This window comes from Arvicanthis niloticus, chromosome 18 (assembly GCF_011762505.2).
Source record: "Arvicanthis niloticus isolate mArvNil1 chromosome 18, mArvNil1.pat.X, whole genome shotgun sequence".
Lineage (NCBI taxonomy): Eukaryota > Metazoa > Chordata > Mammalia > Rodentia > Muridae > Arvicanthis > Arvicanthis niloticus.
The window spans coordinates 33,098,890-33,111,783 of NC_047675.1; positions in this window are offsets into that span (position 1 = coordinate 33,098,890).

Sequence of the window (12,894 nt, forward strand, 5' to 3'; positions counted from 1 at the left end):
AGCTGGGTTACATCTGATCCTGTCTCAGTACAACAGAGCAATGGGAGAGCATGCAAACTTTAGTTGAATCCACACCCTTGTTTTAATTACTTAGTAATCTAGAATGATCTTGACTCTACATACAATCCTCACAAGCTGATGCAGTCCACACTGACCATCTTTAAGCTCCTTCTTCCACTGTCTAGATAGTCACTAAGAGTGTAATCATGGGTAGAAATCCTGCTGGATGTCAGGATTGTGCGTATTCAGTTGACACAGTTGTGCCACACCATAGTGATGGAAGAGGAATTTAGTCGCGCTAGGATTGACTGCCTAAGCAGCTGCTCTGAAACCTGTTTTTTTTTTTTGAAAATATGAGATGGCCTTGAGGTTAGCTCAGTAGCAGAGCATGTATAAGGCCCTGGAATCCTCTGGAACACCACTAAAAAGAGACAGAAACCCATGTCCAGCTAATCAGTGACACAAGTTGGTCAAAGGTGAGAATTTCAGTTCGGGGTTCAGAAACAACAACTAGCCACAGGGAATACATTATTTTCTTCACTCTTTCTAGCAGTGGCCAAGACAAGTAGGAAAAAGAAAATGGTTGTTATATTAACTCATAAGAACACAAGTTCTTTCTTTTTTAATCTTAGGCATTGAAATTGACCCAGAGCCTTGGGTACGCTAAGCATACAGTCAGTACCATTAAGCTATATATTCATAAATTCCTAGCCCCTTTGATTTCAGAATGAAAGATTTTGGTTTTCTTCTTGGTTTTTAGACGTACTCTTATATAAGGTAGACCAGCTTCTAACTGCTGATCTCCTGCCTCTAACTAAGTGCCAAGGATCACAGCCGGGCACCAGCTTTGAAATGTCAGCTTGAACTTCATTTCTGCCACCTCTGTTTTTCCATCCCACTTTGTGTGACTGGATCAAAGCATTTTCTGAGGTTTATTTTTGTTTTATGCATGTAAGCATTTGCCTACACATGCATCATTTGCACACCTGGTGTCTGAGGAAGCAAGAGGGAGGCTTCAGATCCCCTGGAACTGACATCAGAGAGGGTTATGTGACAAATGTAGGTGCTGGGAACTAAAGCCCAGGTCCTCTGCAGGTGCAGCCAGTGCTCTAACCACTGCGCCATCTTTCCAGTCATGGTTTGTGAAGTGCAGTCCAGCCCTTGGGAGGTCTGTGAGGCAAGGGAAATGGGGAGTTCAAAGTCATCCTCAGCTTTGTAGAAAGTTTGAGGTCAGCCTGGGGTCATGCATAAGACTCAGCTCAAGAAATTTTTGTGTGAATTTAATATATAAATATGCCATTTGCAAATTATTCTTTGCCCAATTGTTTAGATGCATATTTCTAAATCTACCATATTTCAAGACACATTGGTTTAAAGCAAACACAAACAAAAGCTTCGCGCAGTTAAACCCTAGAATAGATGTTCCCTTACTCCATTACAGGACGGGAACCCTGGTAGACTTCTCGCCTCAGCCTTGCGCTGACTTCACCTCCATGCCTTGTTGTGACGGGTTCATCCCAGTCATGGCTGTACTCTCAGGTCCTCGTGGCTCCATCACCCTTCTGAAGCCACAGAAGACTGTAGACACACAAAAGGTTCTGTGGGAATGTAAACATTTGAAACTTGGAGGATGGTTCATGGTAGGTATATCCCTATTTTTCATTCAACAAGCATTTTGTGATAGAAGCTTCTGCATCAGGCTTACTGAATGATCAAAAAGAAACTTCTAGGACCTGCGAGATGTCTCTGCAGGCAAAGGCGCTTGCTGCCAGGGTTAACAGCCTGAACTCAGTGTGCCCAGAATCCACGTGGTGGAAGCAGAGAACTGCCTGGCAAAAGTTGTCCTCTGACCACCCTCGTGCTAGAGCACCCAGCCATAGTACGTGGGATGTGCCGCAGGGAGACACTCCATGGACCCAGTTAGCAACCCTCTGTTGCCCAGTCACACTGAGCCATCTCCTTAGTAACTATTCTTTCTCTTCTTGTATGTATGTAGTTGTTTTACCTGCATGGATGTGTGCTACATCTGTGCAGTGCTTGCAGAGGTCAGAAGAAGGGTCCAGATGCCTGGAACAGGACTTACAGATAGTGATGGGCTGCTATGTGGGTGCTGGGAACAGGACCAGGTCCTCTGGCAAAGCAGCCTGTGTTCTTAATTCCAGCAGCCACCTAACATTCTTCCCGGAGTGTCAATGGACATAGCTTGTTCCAGCAAACGATTGTTTGAAGGCATGTTCAGGCCTTGCCCACGTCAGCATGGGACGATCACCCAAGCACGTTAAGGAAGCTAGAGCCTTCATCATACGTCATTTTTTAATGAAAACTTAGACTTTAATTTGGGAAGGAAAATACTGTAGGTCCCTCAATAAGATATATCATAAGATGCAAAATTAATCTTTATTGCCAACAGTAGATTAATAGGGGGAAAGCCTCTCTCAAGCCTCTTTCTTTCTTTCTTTCTTTCTTTTTTTTTTTTTCTCCATTTTTATATATGTGAGTACACTGTCACTGTCTTCAGACACACCAGAAGAGAGCCTCATATTCCCATTATAGAACATTGTGAGCCACCATGTGGTTGCTGGGAATTGAACTCCGGACCTCTGGAGGAGTAGTCAGTGCTCTTAACCACTAAGCCATTTCTCCAGCTCTTTTATTTTTTTAAATAGGCAGCAAAATTTATTTCTGAACATTGCTGGCCTGTTCATTTCCATAATTAGGATTTAAGCGTCTTTGGAGAGAGGGCGGTTTTGTTTGTTTGTTTGTCTTTGGGTTGGGTTGGGTTGGGGTTTTTTTGTTTGTTTGTTTGTTTTGAGACAGATTTTTCTGTGACTGTCCTGGAACAGCTCTATAGACCAAGCTGGCCTTAAACTCCCAAGACATCTGCCAGCGTCTCCCTGGGATCAAAGGTATGCAACACTACTGCTGGCTGCATTGGCTGCATCTTCTTTTCTTTTTTCTTTTTTCTTTTTTCTTTTCTTTTCTTTTTTTTTTTTTTTTTTTTTTTTTTTTTTTTTTTTTTTTTGGTTTTTCGAGACAGGGTTTCTCTCAGTAGTCCTGGCTGTCCTGGAACTCACTCTGTAGACCAGGCTGGCCTCAAACTCAGAAATCCGCCTGCCTCTGCCTCCCAAGTGCTGGGATTAAAGGCATGTGCCACCACCGCCCGGCTTGCATCTTATTTTCTTAAGGTCCTTATACACATCAGAGCTGGACTGTTTCTCCATTAATAAGCAACCAAATTGCATGAAAAATTAGCAAGAGTCCATATGTGAAGGGATGGCTCAGTGGTTAGAGCACCTGGCTGCTCTTTCAGAGGTCCTGACTCCAGCACCCGCATGGTAGCCCACAGCCCTCTACAGTTGTCCTATGGGATCCAGTGCCCTTTTCTGGTGTGCAGATGTACATACAGACAAAACACTCATAGACATGCAATCCATAAATAAGTCCTAAAAATGAGCACAATTGCACTTACTCAGGAGCACACTGGCATTCAAACTCAGTGGACAGAGACCTACAGAAAGTGAGCCAGGTCGGCTGGATTTTCCTGTGGTGACAGCTCCTTTCAATGTATCTTGCTTTTTATTGGCCTGTCAGGTCAACTTTTCAAACACGTTTAATCATTCCCTGAAAGCACCTCTCTCTCTCTCTCTCTCTCTCTCTCTCTCTCTCTGTGGTGGGGATGGCAGGAAGATGTAGTTGCATGGTTCCCTCCCCTTGTTGACAAGTGTATTAGAGTGACCTGTGAGAACTGGGTCACGCCTTGAGTGTCTTGCTCTAAACCTGCCCTTTAAAGTCAGGTGCTAAGGACTGTATATTTATCAAAACCAGCAGATAATACTGCTGCACACCTCGTCCTTCAGGACCAAAGAAGGGCTTTCCTTCTGCTGAGTCCTATTAACAGTGGGCATTTTCACATCTCCTCACTGCTGTTTTCTGCATTAGTAGGATTAGGGAGAGAGAAAAGCTGAGGTCTGTGGAACCCTAGTCTCCAAGATCCTCACTTACTCCCAGGCACTGGGTTCAGATCTCCCTCGGTACGGGATGGCAGTGTTATTGCTAGTCTGTTTGGGCAAGGTAAGCATGCAGGCCCCAGTGCCCCAACAGTCCTTCTTCTTGGTGCCAGATCTGAAGTCTTAAAGAGCATAACCTATTTTATTTTTCTCCTGCGCACACTCTGCTAATACCCACGTATATGTATTCTTTCTCGAACTACTTGTTCTTGTTAAGTGTAATGACTTAGAAAGCTAGCTTAGCTCAGCTGGAAGGATGCTTGCCTCGAATACAGGAAGCCCTGAGTTCTATCCACAGTACCATAGAAAACCAGATGTGGCTGGCCACATCTGTAAACCCAGCACTCATTTGGAAGGTGGGAGGCAGGAAGAAGTCATTCACAGTTACACAGTAAATACCAAGCTAACTCAGGCATGTGAAACTGCCCCTCAAAACAGACAAACACAAAAACCTCAACAACAAAAAAACCTATTTGTACCAATTGATTGTTTTGGTGTTGTTTCTGGTTTTGTTTTGGTTTTTCTTTTTAGAATCCTTTATTTAAATAAGACCTCCATTCAAGTCTTATTTAAAATTTCTCAAGTCTTCTGGCTACCAAATCAAAGACCCATGACATAAAGAGCAGTATGTGTTATTTTTTAAAAAGCTTTATGTGTATTCTCTCAATATAGATGCTTAGACAACACTTCCCTTGGGTTGCACGTCGACATATAGCATTGTATATTACAATGAAAATTTGTAACTTAAGGGTACTATATATATATATAAGTATATATGCCTTTGTAATCTTTTTATTGTAAATAAAAAGTTGCTTTTAGACATTGTCTCTTGTGTTTTAAAATGTGGGCCTAGTTTCAGACTTACAGGAAAGTTTCAAAGATGTCAGAGAATTGGGATGGTGGCTGGAGTCTCGCCAGTCGAGGCTGAGGCTAGAGAACAGCTGAAAGCTTGAAATACATGTTTCAAAAACCTGTATCCTTCCACCACCTTTCCTAATTATTAGTAATTTTCACAGTGTCCCATTATCTTTTGTTTGTTTGTTTCTTTGTTTGTTTTTCGAGACAGGGTTTCTCTGTGTAGCCCTGACTGTCCTGGAACTCGCTCTGTAGACCAGGCTGGCCTCGAACTCAGAAATCCACCTGCCTCTGCCTCCCAAGTGCTGGGATTAAAGGCATGCTCCACCACTGCCCAGCTGTGTTCCATTATCCTGTTTTGGCAGGCACTCTGTTACCCTTAAATTCAGGAATGTCTATCTTACTACAGAAGGCATTTTGAGTGGCTACATCTGACCCTCTGAAGCCACTATTCCCACTTCCCTGTTCACCACTCCGCTCCTCCACCCTTACCCCAGGACACCCCACTGCCTCTTTCTTGGGATCTGAAGTTTCAGTAGTAGTGAAGGTGGACACAGAAGCAATGGCACAGTTGGAAAACAAGAGGATTGATTGATTTATTTAGGTTTTAGCTGTGGGTGGCTGGGAGCCATCATGTGGCTGCTGGCTACAGATTCAGGTCCTCTGCAAGAGCAGCACATGCCCTCACTGCCAAGCCATCTCTCCACCCCAGCAACCTCACTCTCAAAACTAGGTTTGGAGGCAGGCACAGCAGACCATGCCATTCATCCTAGCATTCAGGTGACAGAAGCAGGAGGATCTCTTGAGTTTGAGGCCAAGCCTGGTCTACAGAGTGAGTTCTGCACCTGCTAGCGCTACACAGTGAGACCCTGTCTTAAAAATAATATAGTAAGTGTTCATTGATAAAATTCTCAATCAATAAATAAAGATGTATGTTAAGCCTTTTGTTCTCATGGACCTAGCTTTGGTCCCTGTCTTCACTTAACCTAGCTAGGCCCTTGCTTTGTACAGTGCTGGACGTCAGCCTGGAGGGCTCACTGATGCTTGGCAGGCGTCCAGCACTGTCCTCCATACCCAGCTGTTCTGTTGTTGTTGTGTTTGATACAAGGTCTCTGGGGACCAGGTTGACTTCAAACTTGTGGTGATCTGCCTGCCTCTGGTATTACAGGCCAAGTGTTAAGAGCATTCATCTCAGGATGAATCCTAGGACACTGATGTTTTCGTCCTCTCAGTGGGTTGTATTGGCTACTTGAGGTGGCTCACTGGTCCAAGCTTGGGTTTATGATAAAAGCCAAAACACTCTTAGAACTAGCAGAATCCGCCAGGCAGTGGTGGCGCACGCCTTTAATCCCAGCACTTGGGAGGCAGAGGCAGGCGGATTTCTGAGTTCGAGGCCAGCCTGGTCTATAGAGTGAGTTCCAGGACAGCCAGGGCTACACAGAGAAACCCTGTCAAGAGCTAGCAGAATCCAATCTAGGACAGAGAGCTCTGAGGAGGAAGAAGAAAATGGAATTAACTGTGCGCTTTCTAGTCATTCCTGTTCTGCTGAAGGTGAAGGAGCTGAGCGTCCAGTATATCTGCCCCAGGGAGAAAGAATGTAAAGTTCTCAAGTCTAAACATGTGTTGGCAGCCCCCCAAAACTTAAATTACCTCCTGTTCTCCCCTCGTCCTTTTTCCCATCCCAGCCCTGACTCCATACCCCAGGGTGTCTCCCCATCTGAGGTCAGGCTGTCACCTGAGGTGACACCTGTGCCTCCGAAGCAGCTATGTAGGACGGAGTTTTCTTGGAATGTGCTGAAGGTGATGTGTGTTTCCTGGGTCCTGGAAAGCTCTCTGGACAACAGGCTCTGAGAACAAAGCAAATCACCAGAGAATACCAGGTAGGCCAAACCAAAAGAATACAAACAGCCTGTGGGCCTCCAAGGCCACACTTGTCACTGACCCAGCAGTGTCCTCTCAAAATTCATATGCTAAGTCTCAGAATGTAATTGGAAGGTCTTCAGGGAGGGGATTAAGTCAGAATGAAGCTTTTAGAGTAGGCTCAAGGAGCTAGGGAGATGGCTCAGTCATTAAGAGCGCTCACTGGCTGTGCCTCCTGGAGGACCCAGGTTTGATTTCTAGTACCCACATAGCAGCTCACAACTGTCTCTAACTTTAGTTCCAGGGGATCTGGCAACCTTTGTACCCATGCACATAAAAATAAAATTAGATAAATTGTTTAGAGTGGGCTCTATTCCAATATGGCCTCTCTCCTTGTATGATGAAGAAATGTGGACCCAAGGAGGCTAAAGGAAACTTTCCTGTCAGTGTCTGAAGTGGTCAAAGTGACCTTGTTCTTGCAGTTGTTCTGTAGACTGTAAAGGCAAGTGCTGATGTGGAGGGATTACTGACCATCTCCCTCCTTTGAAGGTATTGAAACAGAGAAGGAAAACAGGCCCTGGAAGGCAAGGAGGATACCAGTTAGAAGCTAGTCGATGCAGCGTCCAGCAAGACTATTTGTATAAACCTGCTGCTGATAGGCAAGATGCAGACACTGGGCATCTCCTAAGTGATAAAGATTCTAAGCCCCCAGAGTCCTCTGAGTCTCTGGTATTTCAAAACAGTCCTCTGAGGCCTTGGATTTGATTGACCAGTGCATACGAGTAAAGGAAAACCGCAGGAGAATGCAGCAGAGAGAGGCCAAAGAAACACGCATGCTCACCAGAACCATGAGAAGATGACATTTCTGTTGCTAAAGCCACTTTGGAGCCAGATGCGACGGTGCACACCAAGCTAATCCTAGCTCTTAGAAGGTAGAGGCAGGCAGATCTTTGTGAGTTCAAGGCCAGCCTGTTCCATACAGTGAGTTCCAGACCAACCAGAGCTATGCATAGTGAGTCCTTGTTACAAAAGCACACACATTCAGTCTGTGATATTTCCTTCTGGTACCTTTAGCCATAACACCACCTCTTTCTAATGACAGGGACTTTTAAATTTTGCTTCTGTTTTCGATTTCTGAGGTGTGTGGTATCGTGTTGTTGCCCCACCTCTCTCACAAGCTCATTCTGTAAGTTACTATGATTGCTTCGTCCAGTAGACAGTGTCTTGTGCTTGACTCCTGGTGCCTATCCAAACAGCAAATAAAGCCCCCACCCATACCCACACTCACCTCCACCCAACAGTCTATGGCCACCCAACCCAGGACTTCTGGAAGAGCAGCCAGTGCTCTCAACCACTGAGCCGTCTTCTACCACTGAGCCATTTTCTCTTGGCTCTCACCGATGATTAATTCGCTCATGTGCATCTTCTGGTAAATTCCATCATAGACAAGCTGCCCTGAGGCCCTTTTGCTGGTGACCAAACGCAGGAATGATACTCTACCTGGTTATTGTGGAAGGTGAAGTTCAGGTGAGGGGTGGGCAGATCTGATGACCACGTTGTCTTCACCATCAGTGCCTAGATGAGGACATTTGGGAGGAAACTGAGAAGCCGTGACAAAATGAAGTGTGTTCCTATCCTCCAGACCCTGCAAGGCCCCTTCCTGTCCCAGTGTCCACAGGGATGCTCCCTCAGACCCACAGCAAGGCCTGCTGGTCCCCTGACTTCATGTGCAGTGAGTACCCCATCTCCCCCATACTTTTGCTCCACAGTTGCCCATGGCCTGTCTTATTGCCTGAAATAGCCATCTGAAGTCAGTAACAGGCACCCTGTTCTAGCAGACTGCGGCATCCAGCCTTGGACCCTCAGCACTGACTGACAGACTTCTCCATCCACTTTCCACTTGCTAGGTGTGGTCATTTCTCCATTTCTCTTCTGATTAGTACCTTTCCCTCTGGAGTCTTCCAGTTCGGCCACCTGGAGCCCCTCACATTGCCCGCAGCTGAGGACTGGGAAGAAAAGCCCAAAGCAAGCTGTGTACACATACAGAGGGTGCCAATTATTGCCCGTCTTTCCCTCAGCTGCTCACTTTGGCTCTCTTGACATGACTTTAAACCACTTGCCCTAGTACCTGTGGGAAACAGTTCTGGCTGAAGTCATTGGTACCTTCCCGGTCGACCTCTGCCTTCCGGACTGCATCAGGTACTATGGTCCCCACCCTGTATCAAGTCTCTCTCACCACCCAAGACACTCCTCTAGCTGTGTTCTCTCTCATCTTTCCCATGTAGATGCATGGTATGGGGGTTATGTCCTATGGCCTCACACATGTGAAGCATCCATTCCTACCTCTGAACACCCCAGTACTCTTTACTTTTTATTCAGAGATAATCTCTCTAAATTGCCCAGGATAGCCCAGTCTGGCCTTGAACTTTCAGCCCACCCACAATCTTCCTGATAGGAGTGTAGATGTTCTAAAGACACCTGTGCCTTTCCTGTCTGTTACCAGATTATTGAAACAATGGTCTTCAGATTATTGAAACAATTTTCCTGAGAATCTCATGCTGAAAGGACAAAGCTGGAACTAACTGGGGTTGGGGGACCAGGGGCATAGGCGTTTATCTCTTCCCAGGGAGAGATGTCACACAGTTCTGATGACTCCAGAAACTAGAGGCTAGACAATATTGGGCGGAACCTGATCTGGACCTGGGCTACTTAGCTATGCATAGCACTACTCTTTATTTAAATCTAAGCCCATGTCAGTACCAGAGGATGGACTCTCAATCTCTCTGTCTGCTCTTCCTAATGTGGCCACCAGATGTGTGTTCCTCCCTCTGATTTTCTACGATTACCTCTCTGTTTAAGTGGCTGTTAAGGACTGGTGGCCAAGCCCAGCTTGTTAGTAGGATTCCTTTGAGTTCCGGGTTTATGTTTTTAAATGACCAATACTTGACGGCTTAAGTTTTTGTTCTACTGGTTTTTGCAGTAGTGGGGATAAGCCAGGACCTTGTGCATGCTAAGCAAGCACTCTGCCATTGAGCTGCACCCACAGTTTCAAGGTAGGATAGGACAGGGGAATTATGGGACCATGAGAAGGAAAAAGGATTCCTTTCCCTGGAGTCTGATTGAAGCCTCTTCCTGCCTGAAAAGCAAGAACAAGTTCTGGCATAGTTAATAACATTCACTGTTAAAAAAAAAGAAAGAAGGAAGGAAAGCCTGCCAATCAGTCTCCATATTCCTCTGTATTTAGACCCCTTATATGGCATGAGCAATGATGTCTGACTGTATTTGACCTTGGGTAGAACCTCTTTCTTGCCTTTCCCCAGACAACACCCAGTAATCTTTGTTTATAGTACAGATGTAACCCTACTGCTGGGGGTCTTATCTGTGATCATGTCTGATGCTTTCAAGAGCTGCCCTGTGGTCTCCATAGATTCCCTTGTCATCTTTTAAAGATACTTTAATCCCCACCAAAAATCATATATATGACCACATAAAAACCAGCTGTGACTCTCTGATGTGAAGTCTGTACCCACACTTGAGAATGTATATAACTTTCTGAAACTTTTTTTTTGGAGACAAGGTAGACCAAGCTGGCCTAGAATTCACAGAGATCCACCTGCCTCTGCCTCTAGAGTGCTGGGAGTGTATACTTCTCAGAGAGAGAGAGAGAGAGAGAGAGAGAGAGAGAGAGAGAGAGAGAGAGAGAGAGAGAGAGAAACAACAGCATTCATGTATTCATGTGGAGGTCAGAACACAACAACTTGATTCTTTCTTTCCATCATGGGTCCAGTGGATGGAATTCAGGTCATCAGGTCACCAGGCTTGGTGACAGGTACCTTAACCTGCTGAGCCATCATGTTGGGTCAGCAGCTCTTTGAGAAAGCCACACTCATGTTCTCAAGTGAGTTCCTCCCCTCTGAGTATGTCACTTTCTCATGCTTAAGCCTGCATTTGCATATTCTTATTGTGGGCCTGAAGAGATAACTTAGTGGTTAGTTGCTCTTGCTGCTCTTCCAGGGGAAATGAGTCCAGTTCCTACCATCCACATGGTAGCTCTCAGCTTTAAAGGGTCTGACATTCTCCCCTGGCCTCCATGTTTGCCCCTTTGGCCTCTGTGAGCCTCTGTGAGCCCTGCTTAGTTGATTCTTTGGGCCATGTTTCCTGATGTCCTCAACCCCTCTGCCTCCTACAATTTCTTCCCCTTTTTCTTAGGGGTTCCCTGAGCTCCAAGGAGAGAGACCCAGTGGGGATTTTCAATTTGAGCTCTCTCTCTCTCTCTCTCTCTCTCTCTCTCTCTCTCTCTGCCTAGTGTTTGACTGTGGGTCTCTGCCTCTGATCCTATCAGCTGTGGGAGACGCCTCTCTAATTATGATTGGACTAGGCACCCATCTATGAGTATAGCAAAATATCATTAGGAATCATTTTATTGATTTTTTTTTTCTTTTATCCTAGGTCCCTGGGCTCTCCAGTTTCTGGTTCTTGGTCATCCAGGCAGTGTTGGGCATGTGCTCCCTCCATGGCTGGGACCTCAAATTAGACCAGTCTTGGTTAGCCACGCCCACAAGTTCTGTATCTCTGTTGCCCTTTAACATTGCTGGCCTTTTGGGCAGGGCAAGTTGTAGGTCGAAAGTTTTGTGGCTGGATTGGTGTACCAGTCCTACCACTGGAAGCCTTGTGCAGTTACAGAAGATGCTCTGAATCCTATATTGCTAGGAGACCTCGCTAGGGTCACCCTTATAGAATCCTAGGGGTTCTTCTGCCCTATACTTTCATATCACCCCCAACTGCCCTCTAATTCCAATCATCTTTCCCCACACTCTTTCTCTCCATCCTTCCAAAAATAAATCTTTACTAAAATCTTTATGTTTTTTGAGGGCCCTAACTTTGTCTCAGAAGCTGACTAGTCCTAAGTAATAATAATAATAATAATAATAATAACAATAATAATAATATATAATAATATATAATAATATATAATATATAAATAATAATATATATAAATAATAATATATACTAATATATTATTATTATTTATTTATTATTATTATTATTTTGCATTGACAGTATTATTTTGCATTATTATTATTTTGCATTGACACCACAATTCCAGTTTGGTCTGACTCAAGGAAACAAAGTCTAAAGAACCCCCTAAGGTTGCTGAGGGTGACAGTGGGAAGCTGTGCCTCCTGACAGCCCAGAATACTGACAGCCCCATTGGATATTTTTAAAAATGATTTATTATGTACACAGTGTTCTGCTTACATATATGCCTGCACACAAGAAGAGGGCGCCAGATCTCATTATAGATGGTTGTGAGCCACCATGTGGTTGCTGGGAGTTGAACTCAGGACCTCTGGAAGAGCAGTCAGTGCTCTCAACCTCTGAGCCATCTCTCCAGCTCCCCACTGGATATTTTTTTAGGGATATTTCAAAAGTCCCTCAAACTCAAAGCCTCCTGATTCGCTGCTGGTCCTTCCCGACTCTGTGCTACATTTGCCTCTAAGTAGCCCAGCAGCAGAAGGAATCTGTCATCCCTGCCAGCTCTCCCTGGAGCCTATATCAGCCCATCTCTCCATCCTTTTGGTCAGGTCCAAAAAGACAAAAAAGGTTATAGTGGTGTCTATTAGCATACCAAGTCGAATGCTGGTCCCAGGCTCTCTCAGCATTGGAAAATACCTGTTACAGAGACCAAGATGGCTCGCAGCCTAACCTGCTACCCTAAACTTTTCCAGCTCATGGCCTTCCCTCTCCTAACCTTCTCATCCTGTATAACCCTTTCTGAGGGTTAGCCACACACTCTCTGAGCCTCTTGGCTTTCTCCATTTCCTCTGTCTGTCTGTCCTCCCCTCTCACTCTCCACCCCAGTTGCTTCTCTCTTGGTCAAGTCCAGTCAGCTGGCCATGTTCAAGCTACTACTTTCCCTCCCTGATCTGGATTCTTCTGGATGCCTCTGGCTACGCTCTCCTTCATTTCTTCCCCTCAACCATACCTTGGAGTGGCCATGTCCTCGGCTTACACAGTTAGGACTTACCTTCTCAAACCTCTCCCTTTCTTCTTCCAGAAGGCCCCCAAATCCCTCCCTATCTGGATTGCCACAGCTACCCTTGCAGGCTGTTTCCTAAATTAAGGCTAGATTTATCTATTTAAAATGAGAGAGAGAAAGAGAGAGAGAGAG